Here is a 22127-nt window from a genome sequence, read left to right on the forward strand (position 1 = left end):
AGAAGAGGGAGGCAGGAAAGAGGCACCGTCAGGTGACATGGGAACGACTCAAGCTGCCATTGCTGGCTTTGAAGATCCAGGGAGGGGCCACTGCCAAGGAATGAAGCAGTTTCTAGAAGCCTGAAAAGCCAAGAACACAGATGCACCCTCGAGGCCCCAGGAGGAAGCAGTCCTGCCAACACCTTGACCCTCGCTCAGGGAGACCCAGTTTCGACTTCCACCCTCTGGAACTGTGAGATGATACATTTGTGTTGTTTTAAGCCACTAAGTCTGTGGGAATCTGTTACAGCAGCAACAGGCAAGATGCCAAGGCTGAATGCTGGCTGCAGGGCCCACCTTAAGGAAGCTAGGAGGAGCCACTCCTCCCCAATGGCAGCCATGGCATTTGGGGGAGCTGTCAGTCACCGAGCTTGGAGCACACAGTCACACTTCTGGGGGTACACATGGGGTCCCTGGGATTGCTGAACCGAGGCAGGGGAGAGAGGCAGGCCCTCTCAGGTGGCACAAGCGGTCCACACGGGAGGTAGGTGGTGGTGGTGGCCATACTCCCAACCACATTCTGCTACAACAGGGCATCTGGCAGGAGCCATCAACAGGCAGGTGGGCAGCACAGGGGTCGGGGCAGGTGCTGAGCAGCCCCTCAGCAGCCCCAGCCCCTGGGGGTCTACAGGGAAGTCCAATGCTGAGTGTCCCCCTAACCCCGACTTCCTCCTTCCAGCTGCTGAGTGAAAACCACAGGGTGACGAGAAAGGAAAGTGTTGCTGAAGTTCCAGGAGTGACAGTGGATGAGCCTGGGGTGAAATGTCTGTCGCTGGGTACAAGAAGGCCGACTCCTGACATTGGTGGAGCCCAGCACGTGAATGTGTGCTGAAAACAAATGTGTTAAATATGGTAAAAATATGTTTGTAGTTTGTACATGACAGAAAGTTGGCAAAATTTCAAAGACGACTGAATTTAATTATTATCGTGTATGTTTAAGCATTTTACTGATGGGCCGGTAATAAAATTGAGATGCGTAACTCATAAATTATATACTTATTCCATAAAATTTATATTTCTTGTTTAGATTTCAGTAAAATCACTAATTATCTTGTTATAAGAAAGATTTCCATATAATTTACATGTCACATGGAATAATGCCAAATTAGACAACATTTCTTGAGTTATCATAGTTCTTAGTTTTTTATTAACTTCAAGTTGAAGCACTAGCTGCTGGAGTCATCAATAAACGTCTTCCAGTAACACTTAGATGCCAAAATAGACCATGAATTTTACATATCACATTCACATATTATAATAGAATTACATGTGATAAATTATTGCAGAAAATGTTATAAATTATTATAATTTATCATATACACAATAATCATGTATTTAGCAATTTTAGCCATCTCTTAAAGCAGTGTCTAGATTGATTTAATATTTCTCAATTTCTTCTTTCAAATTTTTCAGTGCTGGGATGTTATGAAGAAAGCTGAAAATGTCAGTAAATTGCTCAATTTTTTCGTATCTCTACTCAACTAAGACTCTTCCCTGACTCACAGTATCCCCAAAATATTATCGAAGGAAAATTCATTTGGGAATTATTTTTACGTAGCTCTTCTTCACAGTGACTCAATTATTTTTGTTTCCTTGTTCTAATTTCTTTACATTTTATTGGAATGTCACACATTTTACGTGTATTTTCTTTTGATTTAGAAAACTTTCTTTAAAATTTCAAATTTCATTTTGATATTTAAAAAATGAGGTAGCCACAGTTAAAATTTTTTTCTTTTGAAAGCTTCTGATAATATAATTGAGAGCAAGCGACAATGTATACCAAAGGATTATGGATAGTGCAAATTCAAAGTAAATTTAATTTTCTATTTATGCACTTTTTCTGTAGATCTTCTGTTACTTTGCCTAACTCTTCTCCTGTCTTGTTTAAATGAAATCGAATTGCATGAATAGCATTTAGTTGGCATTCCCATTGCATGCTGAGAGAGCTTGTAAGGTCAAACTGGATATATGTTTCATGAAGATGTTCCCGTTTTGGGTGGGTCCAGAAACTACCCCTCAGACTTGCTTAATTGTTCTGAAAGTTGCATCACCATAGGTCAAGTTGAGGCCACGTGTCCTAGCAACAGATTTATACTATGGGCTTTACAGTGGATGCTGCTGAATTTTCGGACAAAATTCTGGCCTATACGCCTTTTCCTTTACTAAGTATGTTCATGCCATTTTCATAGACTTAGCTTCACAGTCTTTTAAGTTAATTCCTAAAATTGTAAGTTATCTTTCCAGTTCCTCATTTAAATCAAAACCTGTACTTCTAGGTGTGGAGACAATGTAATATGTTCTTGTTTTATTCTTCAACAATACATATCATAAATATTAGTTGTTCAACATGACCTTTGTCCCTGGCACCATCTACTTGCATTGAGTAATATTTACTTATGTTTCTGTGTTATGTATGATTTATTCTCTCACTCTATTACCTACTAAATTAGTAATCTCATTTTGAATTATTTATCCTAGATAGTGATTGTTTTATTACTTTTATTCATCTTACATTTTTGGGCATTCTAGCATAAAAATTGGAGTTATTTCTATTAAACCAAAAATTCTTTTATTGTTTCTGTGAATATGGTGCTTGTTAATACCGTGAAAAGCATCATTACTCTTGGTTACATATTGGACCCCTAATGTATTTTTTCAGAACGTCACAACAATGTTGAATATTATTCACTTACCATTGTTGAATATTATTGGAGATCTGGCCTATTTTTAAATTTCTAGTATTTGTGCACGAATTTATTTTTTTTATGTGTGTGAATGACATTTTGTGTTATTTTAATTAAAAATCCAAATGTTTCTGGTCAAAAATAACTTATTTGGCCAAAACTCATCTTGAAAATTGGTGTGAATCATGTAACCCATTTAATCAAAAAGTTCATGTTTCACTTTGAAATATGAAAACCTGTCTCTAGAGTTCTTTTTCCATTTGAAAGAATGTTGGTCTAAAATGAAATACTAAGTTTCCTGCAATGCTCACAGGTGAAAAATCATATTTGCTAATTTGAATCAGACTGTGTTTTGCTAGAAACATTCTCATGCTGTGAGGGGGATGGGCACCATTTTTAGGATCCACCTAAATGAGTGGTGCTCTGGAGACTTGATCTTTCTCATCCAGGTTGCTGCCTTCACGGTGGAAATTTCTCCCTCTTCTAAAGGACAGGCCGGAGTTGCACTCCTGAATTGTGAATTTGTTATGAACAATCCTCTTTTTCATTCTCATTGCCCTGAGCACTAATTAAATCTTCATGTACTGAAGAATGTAAGGTTCCAGGGATTTCATCGACCTCTTGAAGTTGTGATTTGATGAGAATAATTTTCTTGTTCATTTATCTTGTTTTGATCCATAATTAAAACTTTATTAAATGTAGCAGTTGTAATGTCTTACTAGCAAATTTTATGTATCTCATGCTTTTGTGTAAGACTTCTCACTTTTATTATTTCAGCTTTACAAAATTTAAGCAAACCATTTCTTTGAAGGTATTCCATTTCTTTTTTTTTTTTTTTTAGTTTTTTCTTTTTGAGTTCTACTATTTTTATTCCTAGCATGATCTTGCCTTATATTTATTCTTGGTCATTTAAAGACTAAAAATGGAATGTCATTGCCTTTTAAGAAAAAACAATTTAAATATATTTGTATTAAAAAGCAAATGTGAAAATAAAATAAAAAGCAAATGTGACAAAAAGTTATTTTTATATGTTTAAATATTACTTTTAAGAGATGTTAAATTTTAAAATTAAAGAAAAAATAGCATCATTAACAAATATAAAACATGAAACATTTTTAAGAAATAAAATTTTAAATTTAATTTTGAAAATTTAGCTCTATCTTATTGCATATTTACAATAATAGGATTACTTTCAATTCTAGTGTTCAATGGCCATCTAGTTGTGCATGTAGGAGTTGGTACCAGGCTTCATGCATGTCATAGCTAGATCCACATACATGCAAATTTAAGAATAATATGAATTATTTAACTATTGAAAAATATTTTTCAGATATTAGATGCAACTGTTGCAAATTATGCACTAATTCTTCAGGACTTCTGGGCCACAAATTAGAATATGAAGACACAGAAGAAAATGGAATCTCAGCACCACCAAGAAAAAATGCTTCATTATGTGAGAATCTATTGTGTTTGCCTTAACTCAGAAGATGGAGTTGACAAGGTAATTAATTAGTGATTTATCTTACCTAAGCACTTCTACTGCTCAGGTCTTCCCTGATTCTGAAGCAGTGTCTGTTTCTGACATGTGCAGGTACAACCCACAAACATTTGTGGCATTTAGGCTCAGTTACTTTTCGTTTCAAGGAATAGGGCAAGGGATGAAGAGAAGTGTTTCCTTGGGACCTGAGCTGTGTTAGTCAACTGAGTAAATGTTTAAGGTGGCAGGTGGCACTATGCCAGCATTACCTGTTGGATCCCAAGGAACAGAGGCACCTGTTTTTTTTTTTTTTTTAGACAGAGTCTTGCTCTGTCACCCAGGCTAGAGTGCAGTGGTATGATCTCAGCTCACTGCAACCTCCGCCTCCCAAGTTCAAGTGATTCTTCTGCCTCAGCTTCCTGAGTAGCTGGGACTACAGGCACACACCACCACACCTGGCTATTTTTTGTATTTTCAGTAGAGGCAGGGTTTCACCATATTGTTCAGGTTGGTCTCGAACTCCTGACCTTGTGATTCACCACTTTGGCCTCCCAAAGTGCTGGGATTATAGGTGTGAGCCACTGTGCCCAGCTCACGTGTGTGTGTGTGTGTGTGTGTGTGTTTAGACGGAGTCTCTCTCTGTCGCCCAGGCTGGAGTGCAGTGGTGTGATCTTGGCTCACTGCAAGCTCCACTTCCCGGGTTCACATCATTCTCCTGTCTCAGCCTCCCGAGTAGCTAGGACTGCAGGTGCCCGCCACCACACCCGGCTAATTTTTTGTATTTTTAGTAGAGACAGGGTTTCACTGTGTTAGCCAGTATGGTCTTGATCTCCTGACCTCGTGATTCACCCATCTCAGCCTCCCAAAGTGCCGGGATTACAAGGGTGAGCCACCGCGCCTGGCCCCTGTATATTTTTTAAAACATTCATCGTGTGTATTTGTGATATGCAGACCCCTCGGAATTTCAGAACCTAGGACAGAGGTTCCTCTTGTTTGGAACTAAGGGTAGAACCAACGTTTAAATATTTTTGAATATTGTAAATGAAGAGATTTGGGAAATAAGGGTTTTAGTCCATCTACCCATCCACCCATTTATTCTAATACATTTTTTTTGAGTACTTCTTGTGTACTAGGTACTATGCTAGGTGCTAGGGTCACAGACTGGGGGCATTGAGAACCCTTTTGTAGAAGAAAACAGAGAAGGCTATACTGGATGAGACAACATTAAAGTTGGTCTTAAAGAGTCAGTGATGACCAGCGAGAATAGAAGAAAACAGACGAGAGGCAACAGTCTGTGCAAAGGCACAGATTCATGAAAGGGCTTTAATGTCTAGTTTTGAACATGTCTGATGGACCAAGTTTCAAGGAGCCAGGAACACACCATATGTCTAGAGAGGTGTGCTGGAGCCTAGTTTTGAGTGGCTTGTTCATGTTAAGGAGTTTATAATTTATCCTATAGGCATTGAAATGATAGAGTTCCTTGACCCCTTTGCAGGACTTGCAACAGGGGTGTGGATCATTTGCTCAGCCCGCGGTGTGCTCAAACCCTTTTCTGGAGAGGGAGCACATAGACAGGCAGGTGCAGGAGCCAGGGTGAGCACTTTTGGGCTCTGGCCCCATGGTAGCATCTAGGGTGTGTTACAATTAAATGCTCTTATATCAGTTGCCATTCACAAATGGCTAAGTGTTAAACCAGCTCAGTGGAGAGTCAGGGTGGCAGCCTTTTACACCCTGCCTTCTTGGTACCCAGGTCCTTGCCCAGTGTCCAGGAAGAATGAGGTCACTCGGACTTGGAGGATGGTGAATGTGGGGATTTTACTGAGTAGTGGAGGTGGCTTTCAGCAGGATGGATAGGGAGATGGAAAGTAGATGGACTGGAAGATTATCTTCCCTCTGGAGTCCAGCTGTCCCTCAGCCAGTCTCCTCCCTGACCATCCCCAGCCAAACCCTTCCCAATGTTCAGACGCACCTTCTCTTCTCTCCTTCTCTGCCTCACTGCTCTGCCACTCTTCTGCCGTTCTTTTTTTCTGCTCATGGAGCTTGGGGTTTATATGGACACACGATAGGGGTGTGGTGAGACAGAGTGGTCTTGGAGAAGGCAACATTTGGGCATAAAAACAGGAAAGCCTGTTCCCATTTAGGGCCACGGGTTTCCAGACTTGGGGGCGGGGCCTTTGCCGGGGAAACGCCCTTCTGCTTCCTGTCCGTATCAGCATGCATGCGGTATGAGCATGTGTACAGTTTCAGGGAGGAAACTCTTTTCTTCTACTCTCTTAGGTTTTGTATTGAGGGCCTGAAAATTAAACTGAAAAAAAAAAAAAAAGACAAAATAGCAGGAGAAAAAAACCCTCAGATTTAATTACATGTGTATGCGTGGGAGTTCACAAAGAAATGTGACTCAAGGAGGCAGCTAGAATTTGGGGCTTATGTATCATCTTAACAGGGGAAGGGGCACCTCTGGGAGAAATGACTTCTTAGATGAAGGGAAGAAGGGTCACTTATGGAAAAACAATTGTCTTTTTGGAAAAATAAACATTCCCTTAGGAGAAAAGATGAGAGATATGATGGTTTTGTGACATTTGTTTGGGATGTGAACCAAAAATAAAATTCAAAGGCCTCCCAGCCCCCCTGTTCAGGTCATGATGGGAACTGGGGGTCAAACATGCTTAACTATACCCCTCCAGCATTACCATCTATATGGACCTTAAGTCTGATAAGAAATATTTACAACCTATTCTCTCTGAAGCCTGCTACCTGGAGGCTTCATCTGCACAACAAAACCTCGATCTCCCCAACGCTTTGTCTTAATCCATACATTCCTTTCTGCTGACAATAACTTTTTCAGCCAGTTGCCAATCAGAATATATTTAAATCTACCTATGACCCGGAAGTGCCCTGCTCTCCCCTTTGAGTTGTCCCACCCTTCTGGATCAAACCAGTGTAAACCTTACATGTATTGATAGATGTCTCATGTCTCCCTAACATGCATAAAAGCAAGCTGTACCCCAACCATCTTGGGCACATGTTGGCAGGACCTCCTGAGGCTGTCATGGGTGTGTCCTTACCCTTGGCAAAATAAAGTTACCAACTTGCTTGAGACATGTCTCAGATACTTTTTGGTTCACAGGGAGTAGGGATTAGAGTTGCTCCTGGGGAGGACATTTATAACAATTTAGTTTTTTGAGTTTTGTGGAGGCTGTTCTTTTAGGTAGATAAGAGATTTTGGAAACTCAAATGCCTTCAGCTCAAAATAACTTTTATGCCACAGTGGTTTATTCTGGATCACTTCAATATGGAGATTGCTTTGAAATGGGAGAGAAGAGAGAACAGGAGATCCCTCTGGAGACTGGATGAGTCCGGGCAAGAGCTATGAAGGTTAAAGTTTAATGTGCACAAAGTACACCTGGGGATCTTATTAAAATGTGGATTCTGATTTAGAAGTTCTGGGCCGGAGTCTGAAATTCTGCATTTCTACCAAGCTCCCAGGTGTTGCTGGTGCTGTGAGTCGCTGGACCACACTTTAAAAAGGAGGGCTTTGGCAGCAGCAGAGGGTAGAAAGGGGAGGAAACTGATGAAGGTTCTTGACTTTGACTACACAATAGACTCACCTGGCCCACATCTAGCATGATGGTATCCAAATCTCTCGGGGGTGGACACAGATATCAGTATTTTGTAAAGCTCCCCAGGTGACTAAAACTGCCAGCAAGGTTGAGTGGCAGTGTCATAGAGCCAGTGTCAGCTGAATTTATCCCTCCATAAGCCACACCACTCCCACTCCTGTGCGTTAATTTCTCTGGTTTTTAATGCCAAAGCTGATTCCTGGCAGGGTGTGCAGAATGGCTTTGGGGAACTGAAAGACAAACTGAAGACAAATGCTTAGTAGGACAGAAATGATGGCCATTTCATCTCCACCTTCTTTGTTGCTTTTAATTTTGCTGTCTTACTTGGAAACAGCCTTCATGTATCTCGTCTTTCATACAGTCAGAACGCACAAACAAAAATCTGCTGCTGTTTATCACAATTGAATAAACATCCTTACACCCCTAGCTACTCCTGTGAGCCACAGAAGGCTGAGCCAGACAAAAACAAGAATGAAAAAAAAAAAAAAAAACAGTTTTATTTTGTTTTAAGGAATGTCAATTGCCTTTTCTAATTACAAAAATTATATGGGCTTATTGTAAAAAATTTCAAACATGATAGACAGATAAAACCTGGAAAGGGGCAGTTGCCCGGGATCTAGTTGTTTTATTTTAATTTCCATTTAGAAAAAAAATAACTTCATGCAAAAGCAAGGTAATGAAGCTGAAATGCAATCAGAAGGGAAAACAGCATTCTTGTCAAGTTTCGATGGCATAAGCCTATTAGCTTTTTGACTTCCAAACTTTTGTAAATGTGAAACTGTTCTCATCTTCTCACCTGGAGTGATCAGTACTTAATGGTAGTGATTAACTCTCCAGCTCAGAAGGCAACTGGTTATTAAATAACAAACTCCTGCCACATTATCCTTCTCCAAAAACAATGTGCTCACAAACCCCAGTGTTCTCCTTGCTGGAGCTGACATGGCTTTGGGGCAAGTGGCACAAATGGATTCCTCCCCAGGCACATACAAAATCTCTCGACCAGTCCCACTTACTTGAGGTTTAAGAATAAATGTTGCAACAGACAACTTCCAGTGATTAAACTTGCTTTCTCTGGCAAAAACCCCACGAGTTTGTGCTATTGACGAAATGTTAAGTCATAAATCTGTTAATGGGATTAAGGAAATAAAATATAGATTATTTTTAAAACATTAAATTGGCACAATTATGAGACATCTGGGAAAAACATTAAAGCTCTGTGAATTCTTGAGCATGCCAGAGCCTGAAGGCCAAGGTAGCAGGCTCCATTCATCATCTTCAGGAGTGGAGTCTGTGCTGGCCTAGGAGGTACTCGACTGTGTGCAGCTTGTTTGTTTCACTAGCACTAAAGTGGGTATCCAATTTAAAAGGATTGAGGGCTGAGATGCAATGAGTGAAGGAGTGTGGGATGACACTGACTTGGATGATAATTCAATAAGGAGAGGAAGATTTAACAGGGTGATGGTGAATGTCTTCATAGAGACCTGTACATCAGGGGTCCCCATCCCCCAGGCCATGGACCAGTACAGGTCCTTGGCCTGTTAGGAACTGGCCACACAGCGGGAGGTGAGTGGCGGGTGAGCCAGGGAAGCTTCATTTGTATTTACAGCCACTCCATATTGCTCACATTACCCACTGAGCTCCGCTTCCTGTCAGGTCAGTGTGGCATTAGATTCTCATGGGAGCATGCACCCTATTGTGAACTGTGCACGTGAGGAATCTAGGCTGTCTGCTCCTTACGAGAATCTAATGCCTGATGATCTGTCACTGTCTCCGATCACCCCAGATGGGACCATCTAGTTACAGGCAAACACGCTCAGGGCTCCCCCTGACTCTACATTATGGTGAATTTTATGATTATCCCAAAACCATCCCCCTCCCCAGCCTGTAGAAAAGTTGTCTTCCACGAAACTGGTCTCTAGTGCCAAAAAGATTGGAGACTGCTGCTATACATGAAATATTGTCACCAAAATGCAATTTTCCCATTTTCTCACCTTGTTTTATTTTCCCACGTAAGGTCAAAAGGAAAGTATTATCAGTTGAGGTATATTAAATTTAGTCTCTTTTAATCCTCAGTAACCCATCTCTGCACCCCCATTGTTTCTTCAGATGCAATTAATTCCATTCACTTTCACAGTGTGTCCTGGGCACTCGCTGGCTGGTCATCAAGAGCTTTGCTCAGGGATAGCCCAGCTACAATGACTAGATGAATTTTCAAGTTGAGTCCAGTTTCTCACAATATATATCACTCTTGAAAGGAGAATTATTTTTCATTTTTGATTAATGATGTGGTTTTTCTTGGGGAGCTGATCTACTAATTCAGAATCTGCCACAACCTTGCATTCCGGTAAATGGTTTTCACATTTCAGGGGTTCTTTATTTACTCTTCAGTGTTCTGTTGGTGTTCTAGAATACAAAATGGTTCCCACTGAGCCATTTCTCATCTTTCTGAGCATTGCCCTACATTTGAAACATTGGCAAATCAACTCAAACCACAATCCAGTTGTGCTGATTTTGAAGAGAAGTTGGGATCAAAATCCAGAGTTTTTCCCTGATGGGAAATGGGGAAGATTCATGTATTTTTAGATCCACTCTAATCAACCACAATTGCCTGGATAATTCAGGTAGAAATGAGGTCTCTTTCCATTTAAGTGACCTAGGTAGTTTAGGCTGTAAATTACCTAGGTGTAAATTTCGGTGTATTCTGTAGACACTGATTGTAAATGACTCACATATTAGTTATCAGGTACTAACTAAAAACTTTGCAAAAATTCTTCCCATCAGGAGTCTTGATTTCTTGTTATTTGTGATAATAAAAAAGTAGCATGAAAGCTCTCCAGATATATTAAGTGAAAAATGCAAGATGCAGAAGAATGTATATAATATGGTACCATTTATGATAAAAGAAGAGAGGAGAAGAATACACATTTGTATTGACTTGTAAATGCTTTAAAATGTCGGAAAGGAAAAAGTAATAAAAGCAAAAGACAAATCTAATAACCCTGGTCCCTGGCTGAGAGCGACGGGGAGTTGGCAGATAGGAGTTAGGAGTGGAAGAATGCTTTCCATTGATGTCAATGAGTAATTTGGCCAAAAACCCAAATAATTATTTAATTTAAAAAAAAGTAATTGGTGATTAGTGACTAAATGATGGAGGGGCATGTTCAGATACCTCACCAGCTTCCCTTTAGTATTTATTCTTTAACTGAAGGGAACGAGCGAGGCAGGAATAAGGGCTGATGCATTTACCTTTTCTCACAAGCCACCCAAGAGGAGCACCTGACTGTCCAGCCTGTACCGCAGAAAGAACTCGACTACCTTGAAGACTGCTGGCCGGCAGCCAATGGAGTGCACGCCCAAACGTCTTGGGCTCCACAGCTCCCCCTAGCCGGCACACCTGTGTATGGCTTTGAATGAAGCAGGCAGCACAAGATTGGGTCGTGGGGTCCGGACGTGGCCATCGACTACATCCAGCCACCATCCCATCAGCAGAGGGAAGCTTCTCTTAGAAGACTCCATAGGCCTAATAGACAGCAGGCACCCTGATACAGAGAAACAATCCTTTGATTAAACGATCAAACAGACAACACTTTAAAAATGGTTAAAGGCCGGGCGCGGTGGCTCACGCCTGTAATCCCAGCACTTTGGGAGGCCAAGGTGGGCGGATCACCTGAGGTCAGGAGTTCGAGACCATCATGGCTAACACGGTGAAACCCCGTCTCTACTAAAAATACAAAAAATTAGCTGGGCATGGTGGCGGGCACCTGTAGTCCCAGCTACTCGGGAGGCTGAGGCAGAAGAACGGCGTGAACCCGGGAGGCGGAGCTTGCAGTGAGCCGAGATCGCGCCACTGCACTCCAGCCTGGGTGACAGAGCGAGACTCTGCCTCAAAAAAAAAAAAAAAAAAAAAGGTTAAAATAGTAAATGTTATGCTATTTATATTTTACCATAAATTTAAAAATTAATAATGTAATATACAAAACTTATTGAATTGTATATTTTAAATGGATGGATTGTATAGTATGTGAAGTGTATCTCAACAAAGGTGGTTTTTGAAAATCAGACAGAAACCCCTGCCTTTTTTCTGAATAGTTGTGAGCTCCTTGAAGGCAGAGGCCTTGCCTTTTCCACACTCATATCCCAGCGCCTTCAGGAGGGCTGGCTGAGAAGGTTGTCAGGAAATGTTTGCTGTCTGAGTGATGATTCATATTGGCCATATGGATAGTTCAAATTCACCCATTAATTTTATCTGGCTTATATTGGAAATCACCTCTGTATAAGTATCTGGGTCTTCACTACAGCAATCTAGTCATTTTTTTCTTTTTCAATTTTGATGGTTAAAAGCAAAACAAAACAGAAAATCTTTACATCTTTACAGAAGAAGAAATCACAACTTAATAACAAAAAAATCAAATAGCAATTAAAAAGTGAGCAAAGGACTTAAGTAGATATTTCTTCAAAGAGATGCCAAATGGCCAAGGAGCATAGAAAAAGTTGCTCAATCCCTAATCAGCAGATAAGTGAAAATCCAAACCTCATACCTGCTAGATGGCTACTATCAAAAAACCCAGAAAAGAATGAGAATTAGAACCCCTTTGCACTGTTGGTAGGACACAACAGTGTAAAATGATGCAAACCCTATGGAAAACAGTATGGACATTCCTCAAAGAATTAAAATTAGCACTCCCACACAATCCAGCCATCCCGCCTCTGGGTATGTATGCAAAAGAATTGAAATCAGGGTCTCAAAGAGATATTTGGACTCCCATATTCTAGGCTATTCACAATAGCCAAGAGGTGGAAGCGACTTACCCACCCAGGGATGAATAAATCAACAAGAGGTGGCTTACCCATAAGATGGAATATCATTCAGCCTTGGAAAGGAAGGAAATCCTGCCTCATGCTACAACAAGGATAGACCTTGAAGACACTAGGCTAAGTGAAACAAGTCAGTCACAGAAAGACAAATATGTAAGATTCTACTTGCACGAGGTATCTAAAGGAGTCAAATTCATAGTAACAGAAAGTCAAACGGTGTTTGCTAGGGGCAGGCAGGGGGAGGGAATAAGTTATTGTTTAATGGGTATAGAGTTTCAGATTTGCAAGATGAAAAACTTCTGAAGATCTCTTTTACAATATGGGAATTGTATTGTAAATGTAAAATATGTTTAACATTTCCGAAGTGTAACACTTAAAAATGGTGAAGATGGTACATTTTATGTCACATGGGTTTTTTTGTTTTGTTTTGTTTTGTTTTAACACACACACAAAAAGAAGAAATCAGCTCTATGATTGGTATAATACAAAATGTTGAAATTGAGTGATGGGTACACTGAAGTTCATTATTCTGCTCTCTATTTTTATGGCATAGAATTCTCTAAAATTTCTTTAAAATAAATTTGGTATAGGCATACCTCAGAGATATTGTGGATTTAGTTCTCGATCACTGCAGTAAAACAAATATCACAACAAAGTGAGTCACACAAATTTCTTGGTTTCCCAGTGCATATAAAAGTTAAATTGACACTATACTGTAGCCTGTTAAATGTGCAATAGTATTTTCTCTAAAAAAGGTACATACGTTAATTTAAAATACTAAAAAGTGCTAACAATCATCTGAGCCTTCGATGAGTCACAATCTTTTGCTGGTGGAGAGTCTTGCCTCAGTGTGGATGGTTCCTGACTGACTAGGGTGGTGCTTGCTGAAGGTTGGGGTGGCTGTGGCAATTTCTTCAAATAGGACAACGATGAAGCTTGCCACCCCACTGACTCTTATTTTCACAAATGGTTTCTCTGTAGCGTGTTTGGTAGCGTTTTACTCACATTAGAATCTTTTTCAGCACTGAAGTGAATCCCTCAAGCCCTGCCACCACATTATCAAGTTTACGGGATGTTCTAAGTCCTTTGTTGTCATTTGAACAATGTTCACAGCATCTTTACCAGGAGTAGATTCCATTTCAAGAAACCACTTTCTTTGCTCATGCATAAGAAACGACTCCTTAGCCATTCAAGGTTTATCACAAAATTGCAGCAATTCAGTCACATATTTAGGCTCCGCTTCTAATTCTAGTTTGATTGCTATTTCCTCTGTATCTGCAGTTATCTCCAACACTGAAGTCTTGAACCCCTCAAAGTTATCCATGAGAATTGGAATCAACTTCTTCCAAACTCCTGTTAATGATGATATTTTTATTTCCTCCAATGAATTGCAAAATTTTTAAATGGCATCTACAATAGTAAATCCTTTCTAGAAGGTTTTTCCATTTACTTGCCCAAATCCATTAGAAGAATCACTACCTATGGCAGCTATAGCCTTATGAAATGTACTTCTCAAATCATAAGACTTGACAGTTGAAATTACTCCTTGATCCATGGACTGTGGAATGGATGTTGTGTTAGCAGGAAGGAAAACAACATTCATCTCCTTGTGCATCTCCATCAGAGCTTTAGGGTGGCCAGAGTCATTGTCAGTGAGCAGTAAGATTTTGAAAGGCATATTTTTTTTTTCTGAGAAGTAGGTCTCAACAGTGGGCTTAAAATATTCAGTAAACCATGCTGTAAACGGATGTGCTGTCATCCAGGCTTTGTTGTTCCATTTATAGAGCACAGGCAGAGCCAATTTCCCATAATTCTTAAGAGCCCTAGGATTTTCAGAGTGGTGAATGAGCACTGGCTTCAACTTAAAGTCACCAGCTACATTAGCTCCTCACAAGAAAGGCAGCCCGTTCTTTGAAGGTTTGAAGCCAGACATTGACTTCTTTTATCTAGCTATGGGAATCTTAGAAGGTATCTTCTTCCACTAGATGGCTAATTCATCTACACTGAAAATCTATTGTTTAACACGGCCACCTTCATCAATGGTCTTAGCTAGATCTTCTGGATAACTTACTGCAACTTCCCCATCAGCACTTGCTGCTTCATCTTGCACTTTTATGTTATGAAGACAACTTTCCTTAGATCTCATGAACCAACATCTGCTAGCTTGAAACTTTTCTTCTGCAGCTTTCTCACCTCTCTCAGCCTTCACAGAATGGAAGAGAGTTAGGGCCTTGCTCTGTATTCGGCTTTGGATTAAGGGAATGTTGTGGCTGGTTTGATCTTCTCTCCAGACCACTAACATCTCCATCTCAGCAATAAAGCTGTTTTGCTTTCGTATCATTCATGTGGTCACTGGAGTAGCACTTTACTTCCCTCAAGAACTTTCCGTTTGCATTCACAACTTGGCTACCTGTTTGGCGTAAGAGGCCTAGCTTTCAGCCTGTCTCTGCTTTTGTCATGCATTTCTTGACCAAGCTTAATCATTTCTAGGTTTAAGCTTGGTGGGTGCCTGTGGTCCCAGCTACTTGGGAGGCTGAGGCAGGAGAATGGCATGAACCTGGGAGGTAGAGCTTGCAGTGAGCCAAGATCGCACCACTGCACTCCAGCCTGGGCCACAGAGTGAGATTCCATCTCAAAAAAAAAAGTAATTAAGAGCCAAGCATGGTGGTTCATGTCTGTAATCCCAGCACTTTGGGAGGCCAAGGCAGGTGGATCACTTGAGTCCAACATTGAGACCAGCCTGGGCAACATGGTGAAACCCTGTCTCTACAAAAAATACAAAAATTAGCCTGGCATGATGGTGGAATAGTCCCAACTACTCGGGAGGCTGAGGTAGGAAGATTGCTTGAACCCAGGAGGCAGAGGTTGCAGTGAGCTGAGATCGTGCCACTGCACTCCAGACTGGGTAAAAAAGTGAGACTCTGTTTCAAAAAAAGTAACTAAGAAAAGAACACAATTCTTTTTAACTAAAGCCACATTGAGAAAAATTCAGCAATGATCTAGATTTCTGAAACAGCCAAAGACTCAGGATTGAGATTGTATGAGCTTTGAAATGCACATTTGCACGGGGGTCACTTCTGGCATTGCAAAGGGGGAGGACAGCTCTGTGCTGCCTGCCAGAGAGACCACATCTGTTGGGAACATTGTCTGCAACATTAGATGGCACACTTATTTTCCTCAGGTTTCTCTAACATGCTACAAAAATCAGGGCATCATTCTGTGTTGTAATTTTCCATTGTTGAGATGCAAATTTACTAAATATATTTCTGATAGGTTTCATTCATATTCTCTATGTCACCTGGTGTATGATCAAACTTCTCTACCTGCCTTCTTGGAATCCACAGTATCAGCCATCTTAATGTTTTATTAAGCTTTTCAAACACATCATCAATCCCCTAGCCAGAATCCTGCGCTTTACATGGCTTTAGTCCCAATACAGCTTCCCAGGGATATTTGCCAAAATATTCCTGGATTCATTTGTAATCCATTTACTAACTTATATTCGAAGGATAATTGTTTGTGCAAATACTAACCATATTATTATGCCTGTTGATGGCTACCTAGATGATTGGTAAATTGTACAAAGATCACAATAAATCATAATATAACAATAACCACATGTGGAAAATCAAAAGAATATAGGCTATCTTTCATTCAAGATATCTCTACATTACGCCAGAGTTCCAGATGAAAAGCAAAGAAGTTGCACATCTGGGTCTTTTATTTACCTGCTGCCAAATGTCTACACATTGGGACAGATCCGGGAGATGGATGGTTTTCAGTGCTGTGGACACAGATGTCACTATGGGCAATTCAAAGAAGACCAGACTTAGATGATGAAAAAGATGATGTTGAAGAGAAACTTGGAGGGAGAAAATCCAGGGGATAGAGATACATTAGGAGAGGATAAAACGCCAGGAATGACAATGACAGCAGCTGGCATGTGCACACACATTTACACAGTATCACACTCCGAAAACACAGTGTTGCCTCAGACCTGTGAAGGTTTAATGGAGATGCCATGTAATTTACAAAGGTCTTTTATCACCTTCTTTATTCCAAGTAAGCCGAGAAGGAATGGAATGAATTTCTAAGTGTGTAATTTTCATTCCTTGCCGTTCAGCCAGCTGACCGACCTCTCTCCACACTGGCTCATAAATTTCCAGCTCCTTGAGTCATGGGTCTGAAATACAAATTGCCCCCCAAAATAATAACAAAAAACGAAGAGTGTGTCATTTCTTGTGGCATTTTGTTTCCGAGGCTAGCCTTTGATCTCTGTAGCATCACAGGCCGTTCTGTAGCATATTGAGAAATCAAGCTACCGTGTGTTTTTTCCACTTGAGCCATTTGTCGGCAGATGCTATAAAAACCCGAGTTGTCCCTCTTGATCTTTATCAGAGATTGCTGTTTTCTTTGATCTCCTCCTCTGTGTGTGACATTTGTGCATGGCTTCCCCATTTAATTGTCTGACTTCTGGTTGCTGTTTGAGTTTAAAAGTTAATCGTAGCTTTCCTTTTTCTTTCTCTTTCTTTCTTTTTTTAACTCTTCATTCTTTTGAGCCAGTCATCCAGGTAAAGTATTGTGATTTCCTGATGACATCTCATCAATTAGGTTAGTAACGTCTGCCTCTGCTCAGTTTCGCACAGATAGTAAATTTCTGAAGTTACGAGGAGAAATGCCTCACAGAAAAGTTCAGACGGTTGTTGTGCATCTTGGTTTGCCATTGTCTGTGTGGAAGACATCAAGACTGGCTTGCAAAATGCAAACCTGCCTCCCTACAGTGCGGCCAGTCTCTCCAGTTCAGTCTAGCTTCCTCAGTTTACCCCCATGCACCTCCTTTCACTGTGACAGCCACCAGCTAGAGGATGAAGTAGAAAAAGGAATGTATGCATGCTCCCCCGACCTTCTCCCCATCCTGTTTGAATATTGAAGATCTTTTTGCAGATGTCCCTAGCAGTGGGGGCCTCCAGAGCCCACCCCGACGAATGCCGAGGCTTTCTGTACAGTTTCCACAGTTACAGCCACATTCTCCATCGGGACTTCTAACTGCAAATATCAGGGAAAGAAGACTGACATTTAGTTTGGCACATGATATGTGCAATGCTTTAGAAACATCTCTTGTACAATCAGCACCCCCATTTTGCACATGAGAAAAGTGAGGCTGATGAAGTTAACAAATGAACGTCTTTCCTCTTCCCGCTGCTCTTGTGCTTTTTAAAACTCTCGCTTTTTTTCTCCTTTCTGTAGTTGTACAGGCACCTCTGGGCTCTCATAGCTCAGTACTCACGTTCGTGTATCAAAATCTATAGTTAAGCTTTGCCCCATGTGAGTGCAAATGGCTGGTGAGCATGTGCCGGCAAGCAGCGGCCCCCGTGTGGAAGAGGAGGTTGAGAAAACGCATTCACGCTTCACTTCAGAACAAAACACTTGAGAACACACTTGAGACGGTACAAAAACACTTCAGACGTGGCCGGTAAACAAACTCCCCAGGAAGGACCACATGGGCACAGTGGACCTTTTCCTATTCTGTTTCCTGGCATCCAGATCAGCCCTCGGAAGATGTCTGGGCACAGTGGAGGGGTCCATAAATCACCAGGCCAGCAGACTCACCTCCAGGGTGGGGAGGTCTTAAACCTCCCCCCGCCACATACTCCACAGAGTACGTTATTCAAGGACGGGCACCTCTACTGACCATCAGCAGCCCGGGGACCACGGGAGAGGGGCACACAAGGACGTGTATGATTGATGACAGACTCTTCCTCTGTGACACGCTCACAGATGTGATTAAATAAGTCTAGGTAGATATTTGCTTACTGTCTGTTTTCCCTAGGAAACATCACGCTTCTTGTGCGTCGGGTCGGTGACTGCCTGACTCTCCTCAGCGCCTCTGCAGAGCCTGGCAGGTAGAAGGTGCTCAGTGAATACTGGTTGAGTGAATAAACAAGGTATTTATGCAGGGTGGCTTTTATTGGATGAGCTAGGAAAGATCCCCTGTGGTGCTGAAGCAAAGGCCCCCAGGTGGAGAGGGGATGGGGACCTGAGGGGAGAGGCAAAGAAACTCCTATCAGGGAAATGAATCCGTCAGAAGTGGGCGGCTCAGTCAAGGGCTAGTGGAACGGTGTCAGTTGGGCTCAGGGTTCAGACTGGCCGCTGGGCGAGAGGCCTAGGACAGGATGTATGGGGAGACAGGGCCTTCCGCGTGGGGCTGGCAGCAAGCAGGTCTACAGGAAGGGGCTGGGCAAGGGCAGGCCATCTCCTAAGTTCCTGCTTGAAAATATCAGGAAAAGGGAGGAATAAAGGAAGAACAAAGAAAAAGGAAGAGGACCGAGAAGAAGTGGAAGGGAAGGAGGATGAGGAGGACACAGAAGAGGGAAGGAAGGCAGGAAGGCGGGAAGGGAGGAAGGAAGGGGGGGAGGGAGGGAGGGAGGAAAGAAACAGCAAGAGAGGAAAGATGGACAGAGGAAGGTGGAAGGTAGGAAATAATGAAGGAGTAAGAAAAGAGAAGGAAGGAAGGAAGAAAGAAGGGAGAGAAGAAAGGAAGGACAGAGGAGAGGGAAAAAATTTATCTTCTATTAATAGAAAAAACCCTGAAGGCCAGGAGAACATGGTTATTTTATAAAACATCACAAAAGGTAAGGGGAAAACAAACAGTGGAGAAGCGGGAGCAGCTAATCTGTGATCTCGATGGAGAAGAGGTGCTGTGTATGTATCCATAATGAAAGACTAAGATTGACAGGAGGAAGATGGGCCAGGCAGGAGGGTATAAATAGCAGCACTGGCTTATTTGTAACTTTCATTTTTAGGTAAGGATGATTGGCACATGGATGGCTTGGATGAAGGGAGCCCCCTGATCTTTAACTTGCAGGTCACATGGAGAAAACTTTGCAAAAATGCTCCAACATGGAGATGTCAACTTGAATGACAGCCCTGTGCGAGGTGCCTTGCTCTGGCTGCCTTCTTTGCATGCATGGCTTCACAGAAATGATGACTGCCATTTGAACAGAAAGACATCCTTCCCGACCGGGGTCAGGAAACTGACAGGGCCCACCCATTAATAGAAATAACTGTCATTTAAAATAAAACGCTTGGTGGAAAACTTCAGAAATCTATTAGATAACATGGGGCCTGTGATCAGGGCACCCATGAATCACCATAGAGGATGCTGGCCCTCAGCTATGGCGCAATGAGTGGGTGATGGTCATATCGCCAGCAGTCGATGCAGTCAGCCATATGGCTCCCTCATGCAGAACATGCCGGCGCCTTCTCCTGATTTACAGCCCCTACATCTTAATCAGGAGCTTTCCTTGTGGGACAACGCAGGAGGAGATCTGCATGAAAGGATGAATGACAACATAGTTTATGATTTGACAACTTCTTACAGAAAAAACTTTTTTGGTGCTTGGAGTTGTTTGGAGAAGGTTCTTTCCTATCGGGACTGAGCCAGTCATGCTCACTCCTGAGAGTGAGCTCAAAGCTCAGGACCTCCTCTGAGCTTCCACGATGACTTATTTTTTGACCAAATAGAATATTGCATAAGGTACAACACTACTCAAAGGGTTATAATGGTATCTAGGCAATTTTCCTTAAACATTAAATACATTTCTGAATTAGAGGGCCCTGAACTATACAAAAATGGTGGTGCTTGATGATAGGCTTGCAGAAAGTGAACGTTTATGGCCTGTTCTTGGGTGTATGATGTCTGTGGTTTGTGCTCAGACTGGGGGTGTAAATAACAAACATTGGTGTCATGCCTTATACATCCATTATCTCATTTGATACAATCTTTAGAACAACAGTAAGATGACGATTAATGTGACCCATTTCACAGAGGAGAAAACTAAGGTGCAGAGCGGGTAAATGACTCTCCCAAGAGCAGCCACCTTGAGAGGAAGGAAGTTCTTGAACTCCAAGTCCTCAGACTGCAGTCACTGGGACAACTCTGAGATGTGGGTGTTATATCTGTCACTCAGTAGATGAGAAAACTGAGACTCAGGGGTTGTGCAACTAAGGAGAAGCATAATAGGAATTCAAACCTTGTCCATGCTCCATTCTATGAAGAGTTTTCAAAGACGATGTCAGCCTTCTATTGCTAAGCAACAAATTTTCACAATTGTAGTGGTTTAAAACAACACCCATTTATTATCTCACAATTCTATAGGTCAGAAATCCACTGGGCTCACATGGGCTGTGCTTAGGATCTCACAAGATAAATCAAAGTACCAGCTGCTGGACTCTTGGCTGGAGGCCCTGGGGGGAGAATCAGCTTCCGAGCTTATCCAGGTTGTTGCAGAATTCAGTTCCTTGTGGTTGTAGGACTGAGGTCCCCCTGACCTTACTGACTGTTGGATGAAGTTTGTTCTCAACTCCTACAGGGTGCTATCCAGCTTTTACATGTGGCTCCCTATATCTTCAAAGTCAACAACAGTGGTTGTTTTCTGTTTGTTTGTTTGTTTGTTTTTGCTTACCTTTTGCTGATTTCCCTTTCTACCACCAGCTGGAGAAAACTTTCTGGTTGTGTTAGACCCATCCAGATAATATCTCCATCTTAGGGTCAACTAATTAGTAACCTTAATCACAGCTGCAAAATCCCTTTGCCACATCGTGTGACATAATCAGAGGAGTCCTATCATATACACATGAGAGGGAATTACATAAGACTGAGGGCCATCTTCGAACTCTACCCACCACAGAGATCATGGGCTGGGAACTACCAGCTTTTAGGTGCTCAGCAGGGCATCCTTGGTGGAAGGGAACACACCAAATCCTTCCTCCCAGAGATTGAAGCTGACTCTAGTTCTCAGGGCACCCATTGCTCCTGAGCAGTAAGAGGTGGCTGAAGACTGCAAGCTCCTTGGGGGCTGGGGATCCAGCCACTCACTTGCTCTGTGACCCTGCCAACCCACATTCTCTCTGAGGCATCACTGTGCTCTCTGTTAACAGGTTTGGGGCCCAAAATTGAAGATCACATCAGACCTCACAATGTGCAAACACTGTATTAGGCACTGTGGACAACCCGAGAAAGGAATGAAGCATGGTTCCTGCTTGCAGGGAGCTTACACACTCAATCAAGGAAATAGCCCAACTAACCAGAATCCAATAGACCCAAGGTTTCCAGGATGCAGCTTCCTTTCAGTACCCAGCCAACAAGTCCCAGGCCGTCCTGAAACTCAGGACGTCTGTTTTTGTCAGAACCCTCACTCCCTCTCCAAAAGTTTCTGAAAGTCTCCAAGAAATGCACTAGCTCAGTGAGCCCACCTGAACTGAATCTTAGCACCTCGGCTATTTGTGTCCACTCCCTCATGCTACAGTCGTGATCTAGGCTGCCAGAGCTCTCCTTATACATCCCAAGGGTGAACATGGGCACTTAAACTTAATTCCACAAAGTTTAGCAAAGACCAAACTGTGCTGATGGCCATGGGGATCTGGGGGTAGTATCAGGGTTTACAGTGCAGTTGAGAACAATTTTTAAATCACCTCTTGAACCAACATCTA

This window comes from Piliocolobus tephrosceles, chromosome 9, assembly GCF_002776525.5.
Source record: "Piliocolobus tephrosceles isolate RC106 chromosome 9, ASM277652v3, whole genome shotgun sequence".
NCBI classification, from domain to species: Eukaryota; Metazoa; Chordata; class Mammalia; order Primates; family Cercopithecidae; genus Piliocolobus; species Piliocolobus tephrosceles.